General features: G+C 34.6%; 1 non-coding gene across 1 annotated transcript; it reads left to right on the forward strand.

Moving 5' to 3' along the window:
* The first annotated feature begins 12,850 nt into the window (after nucleotides 1-12,850).
* On the forward strand, nucleotides 12,851-12,923 carry Trnav-aac. Its single transcript has one exon. It is a non-coding gene; the product is annotated as a tRNA-Val (tRNA).
* The last annotated feature ends 3,507 nt before the right edge of the window (nucleotides 12,924-16,430 follow it).

Raw genomic sequence — 16,430 nt, forward strand, 5'->3', positions numbered from 1 at the left:
GGGATATAGGCCAGAACCTAATAGGAATGTTAGCACGAATTTGTTAAATCTGTAAAAGCTTAAATTTTCTATTTTATTAGCTAGTGTAGTTAAACAGCTTTTACTTGGAGGACTTCTAGATGGACAAGGCATAGGCTACCTTCATAGTTTAAATGCAATATTCTAAGCAATTGCTGAATGAAAGTTATGAGAAGAAGCAAGTACTCTGTACTAGACAGAAGTCGTGGAAGGCTGCGGCTGCGTCAGGTCCGGCCCATAAATATCAGTTAGAGGGGCGCGTATGAGACGAATTGTAAATGTGCAATTTGCCAACTTTCCACTTCAATCCACCGCCGGATTTATCGCCTTTTATAAATCCCTTTAACACCTTGCTCTAGCCAACTTTGAATGAGATCATCCCTGGACAAGATTGGAGACAATCTCGTTGAATTTATTTTTTAACATTCCAACTTTGAATGCAAACTTTCAAAAATTGCAAAAATCCTGTTCGGACGGAATATTATTTTGGATAGAAAAAACTATTTATAGTTAAAAAAGAGACTGACTATCTGTGTTTGAAATTTTTTTATTTACTATTAAAAGTAAAATAAGTTTTCACACGGGTAGAGCCAATAATGCTACCAATAAATAAGCAGTTTATATAGTAGTATTTACATTACATAACCCATCCCGGCTCCGGCAACATCACAGTGTCTGCCCGGCCATAAAGCGCGGCCCAACCGGTTCCGGCAAGCTGGCTGCACCTGCCGCGTTATTATCGCCGGTAAATACCATAAACTAGAAACTCATAATGGATGCTTTGCAAATCGTGTCTTTCATCTAATCCACAGACTAAATAGTCGTTATGAAATCATTATACTGATCATGAGAGTTTATAAATGAAAACTAAATTTGAATAATTCATTACATGAACACCAAAGTCACCAAATAAATGAATAACAGTAGTAAAATGAAGATTGATAATCTTTAACCTATGTGTGAGCTTATACATGTTAAATAAGTAAAGAGTGAACGACTGCTATTAAGTTCAATGTTATGATCCGTAGTTTATTCGTTTCGTTTTCGGATTTTTTAATTACGAAACTTAATAGAAGGTATTTGTATAATTTTTCACAACTTGTAAATAATTTGAATGAGAAAGCTTTTAGAGAGACTTTAGCTTATCGAGAAGGTTTATAAAGGTCTCGCAATATACAATTAGTCTACATGATTTTAATACAGGATGTAGGATATGGAAGAAGACGTAATTTGAAAGTTAAGTTTGTCAGACTTCTATCAAATTAATTAGCGGGGAATGCCAGTACCACCTGAATTGCAAATACCTTAAATGATACACCTTATTTTTTATGAAACAGGTTTTTTCAAGTGTACCTATATAAATTATTAATATATTACATACGCTCTAAGTTCCTATTTGTATTTGAAGGACTGGTATTGGACCGAGAAATAATACCTTTATTTTTATGATTTCATTGGGGATTTATTAAAAATATTTCTAAAATTGGATATTTATAAAAAGAGATATTATTATATATATATTATATATTTTCCGATATAGAAAGGTTTTGTGAGCTAGCAGAAAATAAGAATAATTGTCTTTGAAACGTTAAAACGATTTAAAAACAAAAACGGTGTCTGGGCCCATAAAATTTGAACAATTTTTTTTTTGTAGAATTACTACTAAATTAGTCCCTTAAATGTATGTTTAAAAGGATACTACATATAAATAAAACTAAATAAAATGTTTCAAGTGACAATGGACATTTATTACACTTCATTTCATTTAAGGTAGTGTGTTAGTAATATTTCAACGTAATGCAAGAGTTTATTAATCAACTCTTTAATGTTTTTTTTATAAATTATAAATAAATACATATTTCAATGGAAAATGTATTATTTATTTAATCTGATTACACAGTTTGCACTGAAATTAAAACTTTCTTTGTATTAAAAAACGCAACGCAAAATCTTATTGATCATTGGTCAAATCTTAAAACACATTTCGGAATAAAGTAGCTTCTCGAATAGCAATTTGTTCTAAAATCTAGCCTCAGTTGGTTTTTGATCTGATTGACGACTTTGAATACAGACCATAGACTAAAATCTCTTATTTCACACTTCAAGTTATTATTAAAATATTTTTCATTGGACCCGTCGAAATTAATTATAAAGTCGAAGAGTGTGTTTGATGGTCGATGTGTCATTTCATGAAGACTACATGGCTTTGGGGTAAATATATTTAGAAAAGAATGAGAAAATGCTAAAGATAGAAGAGAAACTATAGCAACTAAGGAGGTATTGGCGATACAATCTCCATTCTGAGGAAAAAGCAAAAGTTTTTGTTTCGCGAGAATCACTTAACCACCTGCAACAACAGTCGTTACATAAATAACGCCGTGTTTACTCCGACCCACTCCGCAACAATATCGCATTATTCATAATACTTGGGGACAACTCACGATACGACGAAGATTTTCCAACTCACATTATACTAATTATATACCTTTATCTATTTCTAACTAGAAAATATTTGTTAATGTTCTCTAAAGGGGATTTAAAATAAAAGGCATAATACTACTTATCAAATTGAATATGTATGTATGAATAATGTAGCCAGTATTAAAAATTACATCTGCAAATTAGATGCCTCATTTAACGAATAGCCAAAGTATCAGAGCTTGACTCAACTGACGATACAGATAAACAGAGACAAGGTAGAGCTCTAATGGTGCATGAACTTTCTGCAAATAGACGTATTGCTTTAGCCTTAAGGACGAACGTACGTCGGAAACGAATGGTGGGTCACGACCACTCGACTAAATATTTATGAAGAGTGTTTGCTCAACTTTGCCTTTTTCCTAAAAAGCTTCTATCCATATGGGTTTAGAAAACAAACAATTTTATTATTATTATGTTTGAAATAGATAGAGAATTGGGCTATAAAAATAAACAGGTGCAGTTTCGAAAAGATCCAAATGTTTTCAAATATTTCTAAATAATATTTAGCAACTGCTTTATTAGAACGAAATAAGCTCAAACATTTTCATAACGAAGATATTTCATTACAAGATGAGTATAGAAAATAAAACGCGTCCGTGCATGTAAGAACCAGCGATGAGATTCCGAGAAAATCACATCAGTCCTAATTCCTATGCAAGTATGTTAAATATTTTTAATCAATACAAGTTATGTATCAGCGATACTGCCCGCGGCGCCAGGGGATCTAATCTCCGCGCACACTCGGCTATTTCGGCTTATTCATATAAAGGTTTTATGTCTTAATATTGACACGATTTTAACTTGTTCAAACGATTTCTTCTAAACCCATAATTACATAACTCGCCCTTTTATAGCAAATTGTTTTGCTTTATATATTAACTGAAATACTCTTAATATTTTGGACATTACTTACAACTCACTGTTTAGTAATATGCGTTTACCCATTCTTTACAATTTGTTTTTTCAATGAAATGCTATTAAAAAATTAAATATATCGCCCACTGTGTAACATCGATACAGCATCGGATCTCGTGATCCCGGGATCTTAGGATAAAGTTAGTTAACTGAAGATATTGATTCAATCCCCTGAACACTCAGGTAAGTAATCCCAAGAATGTATGCTGGCTATTTCTGGAGAGGGCTCGAGGCGAATTGTTCACTTTATTATAAATACTTTTCAATTTTATATCGTAATAGGTACTGAAATGTATCTCGTAATTAAATCCAAGTTTCGTATGAGAAATACTGGGTAGGTGTTAGACATGTTTTACTGATATTATTCATGGTGATCGGGAAACAATATTGCTTTGCCTGAAATCAAAAGGCGAGCCCTGTATGTTAATTTTCTCAAGTATTCATGCTGTTTAAAGCAAACTTTTTCGTCGATAAGAAAACCAATTATCAGTTTATTATCGTGATGTCCATATTCCCAAGTGAATTAAAGCGCAAAGCAACCGCAATCGTAGGCCTTGCTAGTTAAACAGCGAGCTGAACAAAAAGACATAAAACTTAGTGCGGTTTTCGCTACACGTTCCAAGCTTTTTAACTGTCCAACTCTCCGTGTTACTGGTTAAACTATTCCCGGCTGCGATATCACTTTATAAAATAGAGAATGGGTTTTAAATTTAAATTTAATTATGAATTTTTTTTTTAAATTCGGCTTCAAACGATGTATGTACAATAATTTACTTAAGAACTAACAAGTTTATTATCATAAATGAACAGCTCTTTTCGTGCTTGTATACTCATAAGAAACATAGTTCATCCTGTAAATTTAATTTATCACCTACTTGTGCCGACTGTAATAGTGGAAAGCACCATATGGAGTTACAACACTCCTTGTCCAGTCTTGTCCTAGCTTCAGGCAGTTTTTGAAGAAGTAATGTTGTGCTGAGATCGTTGCGGTGTTACTTACAGATTACAATCGAAACTCATAAGACATGTGTATGTATAATACTTATCTCATATTTAGGCATACATATTTATTTTCGTAATTTTTTCTAGGTATTTTGTCGTTAGGTTAGGTTAATTGCCGGTGGACATTTTCTTACAGGTAACGAAAAATTAAATATAAGTATTTTTTAATATTATATATGTATTTCGTATTATCGTATTTAAAAATAGATTGTACCTGATTTGGTGAGAATGATGATGCGTAATTAGTTATTTAGCTACACCTTTTTTTTCTAACAAAAAATCACAATTAACGTTCGTAATAAATCAGTTTATGGTTGAATTTTATCGTATTGTTGATATTTCATTTTATTGTAATATTTTTAAAAAGTTAATTTTGGAATAATTAATTATTGTTTGTAGATAATATGGATGAAATAACAAAAACAAGGCCCGGTGAATGTTCACCAAACGAGTTGGAACATGTTCCAAGTTCCATATTATTATTGCAAGCACGACAAAATTCGTATTTTTCTAAGATTCAATCATTTTACGATTTGACGTTAAACCTTAATAGTAAGACAAAAAAATCCAAATAGAAACGTCTAATATTCAAGCAATTCGTAGTGAATTTAAAGAGTTAGTATCTCAATTAAATATTGAGCAAATGAAGCATAATCCTCAATTCACTCTTTCTATTCATACATGGGAGTCCTTGGAGGACCTGTACGCAACCATACAGGGTAAGCTACAGGAAATTAAAAGTACTCCAGTTGAGGAGAAATTAGATCATCCAAAATTAAAATTGCCTCCAATTAAATTACCACAGTTTAATGGCGACTCAAATAATTGGACTTCATTCTACGAAGCCTATAACCATTTAGTGCATAACAATATGTCATAAATTGAAGATGGACATCGTGTTTTCTTTGATTGCGCCATGGAACAATGGTACCTCGTCTACAAGCCTCATAATTTAGCATAAAGTTGGCGATCATTTGTTGGTAGTCACATTATGTATAGCATTGTCTCCCCCACTGCGGGGGCTAATCAATTGGTGGGGCGAAAGGTACTAGTCATTACGATACTTCCGCCGACGTCATTATAACTTCACTCACCATTGTCTGCTTGTTTTGATCGTACCTAACTTTTACTGTCGATATTTGCTAAAGTTCAAAATCGTATGAATCTCAAATTAATGTATTACTGTCAACTTGGTAACTTACTTAATTGTCTTTAGATAATTACGCTATGTATGTAGTTTAATAGTATTTAAAATCATTGTAGTTGTTTGCATTTGTTGGAGTTTCAGTCTTTCTCACTAGATCACCTTCCGGCTAAAGGAGATCTAAGTAGTGATCAGTGGTTAATGGGGTCGGTGGTAACAGTCAAAGTTGTAACGGTAACTCGAAACTTGGACAATAACCAGGAGATTAGCTCGACCCGCTAAGACGGAAGTGTTAGTGTCGTATATGCTCGACCACCTCCTGTGTTATTTTATTTGACCAGAGTAGGTCTTTGATGCAATCCGACAAGGCAGGATTTTAAAGCTGGCTCAAAATGTTACAAGGTTAACATTACAATTGAATAAAACAATATCCTAACGAAACTGAGGTCGAGTATGAAAGAGATAGAACTCATAACAGATAGCAATTGAATATTAAGACGTGGGGTCTCACCGCGCCCCGAAATCTCACCTACTGTTTGTTTCACTATGATTTATACTGAAACTTGAACCAACTATGCTTCCGGATAACATAACGCTACATAAAGTCAAATAACACCTACCTTAATCTAATTTGACGCGTTATGTTATGGTTAACGTAAATATAGTTAAATAGAGCAATCCACTACCAAAAGTTATAACTTCAGAATTTCTTATGGAATGAAAAAAATGTTTATTTCTTGATTTTTGGAAACAAAAATGTTAAAATGATATTTTGTGAAATGCGTAGCTGTCACCATTTTATCAATTCATCCGCAAAACAATGAAATTTCTGAGCATTCTTCGGTGTTTTTTTGTGACAAAAGTTTGAAGCTCAACGATTAGCGGAGAAGATTATCAGTGAGAAATGAAAGCGTGACACAACTCCTCGTAAACAAAACATTACTAATTGCCTCTTCTTTTATTGTGACCGCTTGAAATATTGCCTCTAAAGTAGGACGACCACCAGTTCCATCACTAGAGAATAATAAGTAGTTCGTTTTATTTCCAATTTCTACAAATGATAGTCGACCTGTGGTCCTAACCTAACCTAACCATAACATATTATAAAAAAAAATTGTCAAATTAAACGGTATAGTTGTCAAAATGGCCAATTTTATCATATCGTATGTCAAGTCTTCCTCTCTTTTAGATTCCTAAATTAAAAGTTGAACACATTTTTTTTCAACCAATAACCCAATTTTTTCGAATACATGGTGTCGTCAGTCTTTGTTCCCGATATCGTTTCTTGAAAAATGCCGAAGAAACCACCTCCCTTGTTGTGTTAATCCCTCGGATAAGCAAAGGATTAAGGGATGAATAATTCGCCGCAAACAAGAAACAAACAGAAACAAAAAAACCCCCTCGCTCTTATTGGCTAATCGCGCAATGTCATTCACTTGATCATTTCTCATTTCTCATAATTAACTTAAGTGCACCGCTATTGCTACTCCGCATTTTGTGTTTCATAACATAGTTTATGATTTAAATACTATGTGTAACAATCAAACTCTCCCTATTATTGTGTGGAGTAGATTCCTAAGAGTGAGCATGTTGCGGTACAAACCCGCATGAAAAATAGACGAAGAATATGGAGAACATAATACAACGTTCTCATTGATCACGAGAAATTTAAACAGAATTGTTTTATCTTAAATTTCTACATAAAAGAGCATTGTGACGTGTGATAAGAAACAAACACAAAACGTTATTCATCAAGTCATCAACTGTGTAAAACTTAAGTGCTCAATAAAATCGCAATAAAACTTACTTTCATCTGAATGTCACGCTTATGTATTATCGATTAAGAGCGTCTTTTCTTCACAATATGTTAGTTTAAATAAACACGGTAATTATCAGGTTTTAAAATTATTTGTTACTTTCGGAAATCACTGAAAGCTGTATCAATAATAATGTGTTCTTTGGACCCAACACTCACTGGAATAATAGGCGAATCTGCAAATAGAATTATAACATTTAAATCGGGGTAAATATTTTCAAAGCTAGACTATGTTTAATTTCAAGTACTTCGTTAATTAAGGTTATTTTTATTTATGCTGGTATATATACCGATTAACTGTATTAGCTGTTTTATCTGTAGAGAAGTTTGTTGTTTAAATTAAAGTACTATACAATAAACAATAGATATTTAAAGCTTAAAAAAAATCGAATTAACATTAATTAGAATATAAAACTTTCAAAGCAACTAAGTGAATTTAGATATTTGAAAATCTGCTAAGTAGGACGCGTGCCGCTAGTAGCAAGGTGGCGACATAACTTAAGAGTCTGATTAGTTCTTCATCAAGTAAAAACGTCTGCGACCCATCGTTTGACATATTAGTGCCGTCGCTGTCCGCTGATTTATTGGGTTCACTATTAAATTTTACAGCATTTTTAATTACTTCCTCCTCGATTGCTCGTAAATGTCACTGGAGCTGTTTAGAAGTGGATCTGACGTTTGACTGAATCAATAAGTGCTCTGAAGCAGTCGCCGAGTAAACAAATCATTAAATTGTACGCAGGTACTGTTTGTGATAAAGTTATGATGCAAGATATTTAATATCAGCATTTCCAGCTACCAGTTATGTGAGCTCGTGTAATAACTACATAGAAATTATGGAAATCATTAAAAGTACAATAATTAATTAGTTGGAGGAAGACTGAAGTAGATAGAAACTACGTTAAAGCAAATGTTAATTCAACCAATTACTTTTCCTTAATTTGCTTCTGCATTAAGCAAAAATCTGTGCGCGATCCCCGCCATAAAGCAAGGTGCGCAAAGTTTTTAATCTTGCGGGCAATCGAGTGAGATGGCGCGCGGAGATCAGCTTTCCACATTTAACTTTACTTGGTTATTGCTTCCAATTTTACTTGCCAAACTTACTCTAGGTATTTATTTTATTACTTTAGATTTAATTTTACATCGAGGCTTCCAAGTATACACTAAATGAAGTATATTGCTACTATATTATAAAGTTTAGATTTTTTTTATAGAACAAGAGCAAACGGGCAGGAGGCTCATCCGATGTTAAGTGATACCGCCGCCCATGGACACTCTCAATGTCAAAGGGCTCGCGAGTGCGTTGCCAGCCTTTACTCTTAGATAAACTAGTCCGACTATACGACTGACATGTAAATAGAAAATTTTCATTTCTTATAGGAGTTTCGTGTTTTCGAACGCCGTATCAGTGAAGTAGTCGCAGTATATTAAGTACTAATGTTAATTACATCTTCCGAGGCTTCGTAGTAACAACGAAACTCGTTAATTATTAAAATAAACGAAAACGAAAGCAAACCAAAAGGATTCCGATTAAAACCTCCCAAAGGATCACGCTGAGTAAACATTTCGGGAGGTCTCAGTGAGATAAGCATAGTCAAAAACTCTGAAATTTAAGTTCAATCGAGGCGCAAGGATCGCGATCGCCGGATTATCTGGCGGTGGTTGGCGTTAATTAAACATGAAATTCAATTAATAGAGGACGAGCGAGTTATCGCGTAAGGAATAAAGGGCTTCCTTCCTCCTAATTAAAATGTATTGCCTTATTTTACTCATTTTCTACTTACAATGACATCGCGCGACCGACTCCCAACTTTTTAATCTGTTCGGCGTCTCTCTTCGGCTTCGGAAGCTAAGCGACACTAGCATCTGCAGCCTTCGAGAGAAGGTTCAGTATAGGTTATGATGCTAAGCGAGTAAGAAATTGTAGAGGCAGGTTTGAGACAAGAGCCGAGCGTTCGAAGCCACAAAGAGGTATTTGTGGACTTAAGGCTGAACATTAGTTTTTAAGGGTCTTATTTTGTTGTGCGCTATTAAAACGGAACTCTCTTTGATAGAATTAGCCGAGGCAATCAAATTAATCGGTTCCCGCAGCTCTGATGCGGTGGCACATTATGTACAGCTCTTTGACATTGGCAAATTTACTTTTATTGCTTTAATTTTAATTAATTTATTTCTACAAAAACGCCTCTCGACTAAAAACACATCATTCGTAGAACATAGAGAAATAATGAGTATGAGTTTGAGTAAGAGTTTAGGAAGGTTATTATTTTCTAAGTACATATTTGAGTTGTAGTAAAGTTGTGTGGCGCCAGGTTGAAGAGAGCTTTCAATTAAGTCGCCTATTTGTTTTAATAGACTCGCTCATACACAAAGCTCCTGATTCATATCTACAATGTTAACTACAATAAGAGACGCATTAGCGGGCACCATGGAAGAAAACTAAATTACCCGTGCCGACCTCACCACGCCATCTTAACTTGGCCTCTGACAGCTTACGACCGCTGTACAGGGTGACAGCAATAAGCTCAAGAACGTATTATAACTTTATTATTTAAATATTTTAAACCGAATTTGTATAGAGATGTTAATCTCATGGTTTGATAATCGTAAAATTATTTAAAGGTTTGTATTTGTAAACTAAGTATTTGGTTTCTAAAATGAGACAAAGACACCTTGTTTATCAGTTTAACATAAAGTGGGTACATGTTAGGAAGATGTGTTTCTTTTATTTTTTTGATATGTCCCTTTAGTTCAAGTGAACATGGTCGAGGGAGGCAGGGGGCAAAGTGGGAGGCAGTAACAATTATAAATAAGTAGGTTGCAGCAATAACGCCGCGGCGTGCATTATATCAAGCAAACTGCCTGCGATGCACCACCTCAGAGACACTCCGCACAGATTAAATACGTCGTAGACGTGACACGAGACTCTAACTGCTCTTTTATTGTGCTGCGGTAAGCCTACGACGCTCAGCCTCATCTAAAAGAGTTTACTTCCTGTCGAGTAGATTTTTACAATAGGTTCAGTCTTAATTTTACGGCAACTATGAATTTTCAAGATTTTTGTTTCGGTGTTAGTGTTGCTTGTTTAAAATTCATTGTGCTTTCTGAAATCAAACTAAAAAAGTATTGTTAGTATTGAAAATCTTAACATTAAGCAAAACATAACTACTAAAATCTAAAATTGGAGGTGTATTGTTTTTAAAGATTATTTATTATTTTATCTTTATGTTTACCATAATTGAACTTTAATAAACAAATGAAAGCGTTTATAATAAAAATCCTATGTGAAATATTAAAATAGTTGTGAAAAAAGAAACAAAGCTTAATCTATGGTCTCTATTCCATAAGCAGTTCATAATTCGTAACTAGTAGACGTTTTTATTTGTCTACAATGACATAAAAACAACACTGAACTCAGAAATAAACATCGCTTTAAAGCGTACTCCGGGCCGTATTAGGTAGTTAAATTTACATTTGATATTTTGAAAGTGTTGTACGGATTTATAGCTGTCGCCCTGACGCCCGTTGTTGCTGCCGCTGTATTTATTGCTTTATCCAAGTGCAAAATTAATGAGTTTCATTATAATTGTCGTTCACTGGACCTATGTGTCATGTGTGGTCATTGGTGGGAGTTTTAGGTACATATCAATTGCACTGTTTATCTGTAAGTTTTAAGTACAGATAAAGAACTAATTGGAAAAAGTGGAAGCTTATTCTTTTGTATTGTTTTCATTAAAGTAGAGCTTCTTTATAAAGCCCTGGACTGTTGAATAGAGAGTGGGGCAGGCAAACGTCTGTATATGTATATTTCTTTGTTATTATTCCAATCAATAAATAGTTTAATATAATAGAAACACACTTAATTGCTTTCGGTTCTTAATGAATCTTAAACCATATCCTTGTAACCGTATCTCAGTCTGCGGGGTCTGAGTGACCGAGACGCAAATTGTGTGTACGATTTGATCAGTGATTTATTGGAACACGACTCGGGTGTGATACCACTGGCCTATGGATAAGGGAATGTGTGGAGATGTTCTTGTAATTAAGGCAATTCTCTTATGCCTTCTTATTTATAACTCTTCAGTCGCATTTATCACTTTTATATTAATTGAATTCTTTGATTAGACGTAATTAATGGTGGCTTTAAGTGAGAGAAGCGAACCTTTTCGAAATTTAAAGTACCTTTACTCACCGTAATGTTCGTAATTATTCTTGATTTCGTAAAGTTTTAGAAAAATCGGTTTATAAACTTGTGATGAAATTCGTATAAGAGCACAAATATCTATTCTATTCATGTAAGTAATCCGAGTACAGGCCACAATTGGCTGTATTCTACCATCGTCCTCTAAGAAAGTGTTCTCTTGGGGGCAATATTGGCCCGCGGCAAGGGTGGCCACTCCTTTATCAGTCATCCGATCCGATAGTGACCACGCGGGACGCGCAATTTTGCGTGCAATCTATTATAAATTGCGATCTATTGGACCCCGTCTCTAATTAACCGTTAACGAGTCAGTTTTACTGCCGCAATTTAGGGTTATCGTAACTGAACTTTGAATTGACCAACACATGGCCAAGTTTAGAATTACGTGTCGCGTCATAAATTGTCGCAACCTCTAATTATTTCACCAAACTATGTGTTTTTGTTCGATCATAATATATACGACTCCACGTACAAAAGATGGGTTTCGTCTTAGAGTTCAGGCGTTATTAAAATATAACTAAAACTCATCGGACCGAGAGAGAAGTAAATTCATGCAAATCGACTTATTTACGAAGGAAGCCGTTGACGTTAAAAACAGCTTTATAATAAAAAGAAAACGATTATTCTCTCCCTTCGAAGAGGTAGAGGTATTTTCCTCTTAATTTAATCAAAGCGTATATTTTTCTGAGTCATTTATTTTTAATTTTGCTCAATCGTCGAGGGCCGTGAACTGTACACGAACGTATAATGGAGCATTCATCACGTGACCGTCTTGGTTTTAAACATTACTTTATTAATGAAAATGAAATGCAGCAGAACTATAGAAGCACCCTCAAATGTTATGTAAAACCAATAATGGGTCCAAAATGAAATTGAAGTGATTAGATAAGAGGAGTCGTACGTCATCATTAGAGCACCTCCCCGTGAGATAGCAGTTAATTGGTCTTAACGAGCGTCAGGTCGGCTCGATGCTCCTTTTATGATGTGCCGAGATGAGGGTTAAGCTTCCAAGAAGTTGACATCACTCTAGTTATTAACGGATTGTTTTGATCATGTCATTTCTGCATTCTGTTCGTTGCTAATGCTAAATTATAAATTATTTTAATAAGAAAATACTGCCATCTCTTAATATTCTACGATTCTGATATAAAAAGCTATAAATAACGCATCAGTTCATTGTTAACTGGAGACGTTGATTAACACGATGAAATTGTGCCACTTATCTACTTTCACTTAATTGGTATCAACACCATTTTGCAACCACGTAAATATAGTTTCCGTGGTGTAGCGGTTATCACATCTGCCTAACACGCAGAAGGCCCCCGGTTCGATCCCGGGCGGAAACATTTTTTGCATATTTTTTTTATTTTTTATGTTTGAATTGTTAACTAAAGAGTCTGAATTATTTATATAACACATTTATTTATAAGATATAAGATAAGTATAATGTAACTATCATTTACTTAACCACCTACACACTTCCTTACTAAATAGTTAAATCGGTTCATTTCAGTAAAATGGACGCTGTATGCTTCGAGTAGACTTGCCAAAGGTAAAAGTATTCCCTATACGCATTTCTATTCCGAAATTTTTCCTCCATTCTTTTTCTAATCCATGTCATAGAAGCCAAAGATGGAACAACAAACAACACAAGAACGGTGCGGTTTGAAACGCAGCGCTAATTTAGCACAGCAGATAAATGTTCGGGTGAGACGTTTCTAAAGTTATTATAATCAATGTCCCAGGACGGGGCCATTTCAGGTGGAGAGGCGCTATATATCAAAGTTTGCAACTTACCCGACTGCGAGGTGTGAGGGTATGAGTTATGTCCACCGCATACTCGTTGCGGCTTCTTTAAGGCATACGAGCAACGCGATTATGTTTCACTTGCTATCATAACATGTCCATTTAGAGGAAATATTCCTTTTCATGATATGTGACTAAAAAGTAGTTTAAACATGAACTATAAAGAAATTATTAACTAAATAATTAATTTAACTATAAGTTGAAATGCATTAAGAAAAAACTATACTGCTATTTTTCTATGAATTAGTTCTTTATAAATTTTAAAGCACATTAATTAAAAATCTTTGTTCCAAAGACCGCCTTCTTCTATAACTTGGAGTTAAAATGTTGCGAGAACGCATTCATCGCGGGGCGGACCTGTCGCCGGTAATTGAGTTAGCTCGCTAAGAAACAACGGCTCGCTGGAGACACGGGTTTTGTTCCTTACACCTTCACTGGCGAATGTATCACACAGTTGTTGGCAGGGTGACACGTAAAGGTGACCGCATACACGGGCATCGCAACTGGCGCGTTAATTTATTGCTAGGTATATACAACTGTCGCCCGAGAGACACGCGCTTATGTAGAATGTCGTTTAGGTCATGAGTATTGTAAATTATTATCTAAATTTGATTTATTTAAAGAGTACGTATTAAAATAGGACGGGTGTGGCGAAGGAATATGAATAAGTATTGTATATTACACAACATGTCGCTATACATTCATATGATATTTATTGAAAGTATAAAACACATTGCTACTGACCATTTGTAAAAAATATAAGTCTAGAATAGTAATTATATGGCAAAAACATATATAGAAGTTACATAAATACTTGTTATTAATTAACCTAATTTATCCTCGTTGTCGTCTCGAACAGGTGACACGTCACACGACTACAATGCCATTTATTTTCTTTGCTTTAGTTTATAAGTGGTTACATCGTATGGGTTTCATTCAAACGTTTAAATTAATAGATCGGTATGATTTAATTAGATATAGCCGAGCTCTTGCTCGATATTTTTGTGCAAAGCCTAAAATAGTTATCGGAAAAGGTAAGTTGTTTTGGTGCCCCCCGCGTGGCAGGAAGCCGTGACAAACGCTCGGACATGATAGTTATCAATACAGCTTATCCTGGATTACCTCCTGTTGTCTTCCCGGTCCCTAAAAAACATGCGTGAGCTCGCATTTATGTGTCCTACGTATGTGGAAAACGAAGATCTTACTTTGACAATCTCGTTTGTCTCAACACTATTTACTAATTACAAAATACACCAAAATTAAATCAAACTAGATACGAGATGAAATGAAGACGAAACGCAGTGATTTACACTTATACCGGCATAGAGAATGTAATACTTAAACAACGACTATTGCTTTTTACGTAATCTGCAATTCATAAATCAAACAGTACACAGTAGTTGAAATATATTCAATGGTACATAAGGTCGTTTTTATGACAATGCATAAATCTTATATAAATTAGTTTCTTCGCATAAAATAGTAAGTTAGGGCCTGCAGAGGGCTCGCAACATTAAAGCGAGCTGTTAAAGCGTCGCCGGTCAGTCGCGCTCTCGCGGGTTATAGGACAGTAATTAATGATGATATGGCCACTTTATCGGACATTATCTCGCACGCGATGCATACTATCTATCCAATCGAAGGCAGATTACATTTCTTTTTATCATTGTAAACGTAACTCAGAAACATTACTTTAAAAAGGAACGTCATTAAAATGAGCAACAAAATTTCCAACCACTTACGAAAAAACAGTAAATGGTAAGAACTTTACTTAGTAGAGTGTTTAGATTTTACTATGAATGCGAGATTCATTTTTATATAAGGAAATTTAAAAGTAAAATAAAGAATAAGCGAGTTTTTATTTCCGCATAATAAAACAAAAAAATAAGGAAAATTAAGATTAGTATGTTATTATGTATTCCAACCCATTTGCTTTCCCGATAATGGTATAACTAGCTCCAAATACACGGGGAAATGTCAACAAACGTCGCTAGCTATTACCATCAAAGGTCATAAACAAACACCTTGGCCCGAGAAGTCGTTACAAGTCGCCGATTCGTTTTATGACGATATTAATCGCACCGTTTCCATAAATGGACCCATCACATCTCTGGCCAATTATTGATTGATGCGTGAACATGTTTTGCTTTAAAAAATCAAGTTCGAATGGATCCTTTTCTATCGTCCTAATAAACTACATAAATTAGCTCTCGCACGAAACAAAATTACTTTAAACACCTTTCACATTTTAAATTGTTTTTTATATCCATATTAATAACCCAAGGTATCAAACCCGATTCAGCAATTCTCGCTTAACATAATATAATTGATTTTAATTATAATAAAAATAGCATACACATTGCAAATCACATGTTGGTATAATCACAATTTTATAAATCTACCTGAATAAAAATATTTAAGCCGAGTAGCCATTTTAGGATATTATGATACATTAAAAAAATATATAGCACACATAAACTTGCTAGATTCATTTAAATATTTGATAACGACGAATATATCACGAAAATAAAACAGCATTTGAAAAGCTAAAAGCTAATAAAACGCGAATATTGCCAATAGATTCATCCTCGTACGTGTCTACAAAGTGGCAATGAAGGAAGACATGTAAAATAATTATTGACGATAAAAGCCCGATAGCGCGGCATACGTCGTAAATGTTGCGTCGGCCCATGTTTCTGAGGTATGTCTCTTTATGAATTACGGTTTTTATTGTGTCGCCTGCTTTTGATACAAACGATTTCTACGACACACCACAACAAACGATCAGGTCAGGTTTAGATAAGACGGGCCGCAGTTAAATTGCTGCAATCTATCTTTTAATCTCGTGAGTACAGTGTCCAGTACATAAATCTGTCCGCAGTGCTCGGCATTAACACCTGTAACCGCCTTGTTGCGATCACCATAAACCTACTGCGATCAATCTGCCCCGTCGCTAATGACTAATTACCCTTGTACAATCTCAACCACAATGCACCGATACATTCCTGAGAGCTTGCTGAATAACAAGGGAATTTCGACCTTACCGC

Source organism: Pieris brassicae, chromosome 1 (assembly GCF_905147105.1).
Source record: "Pieris brassicae chromosome 1, ilPieBrab1.1, whole genome shotgun sequence".
Lineage (NCBI taxonomy): Eukaryota > Metazoa > Arthropoda > Insecta > Lepidoptera > Pieridae > Pieris > Pieris brassicae.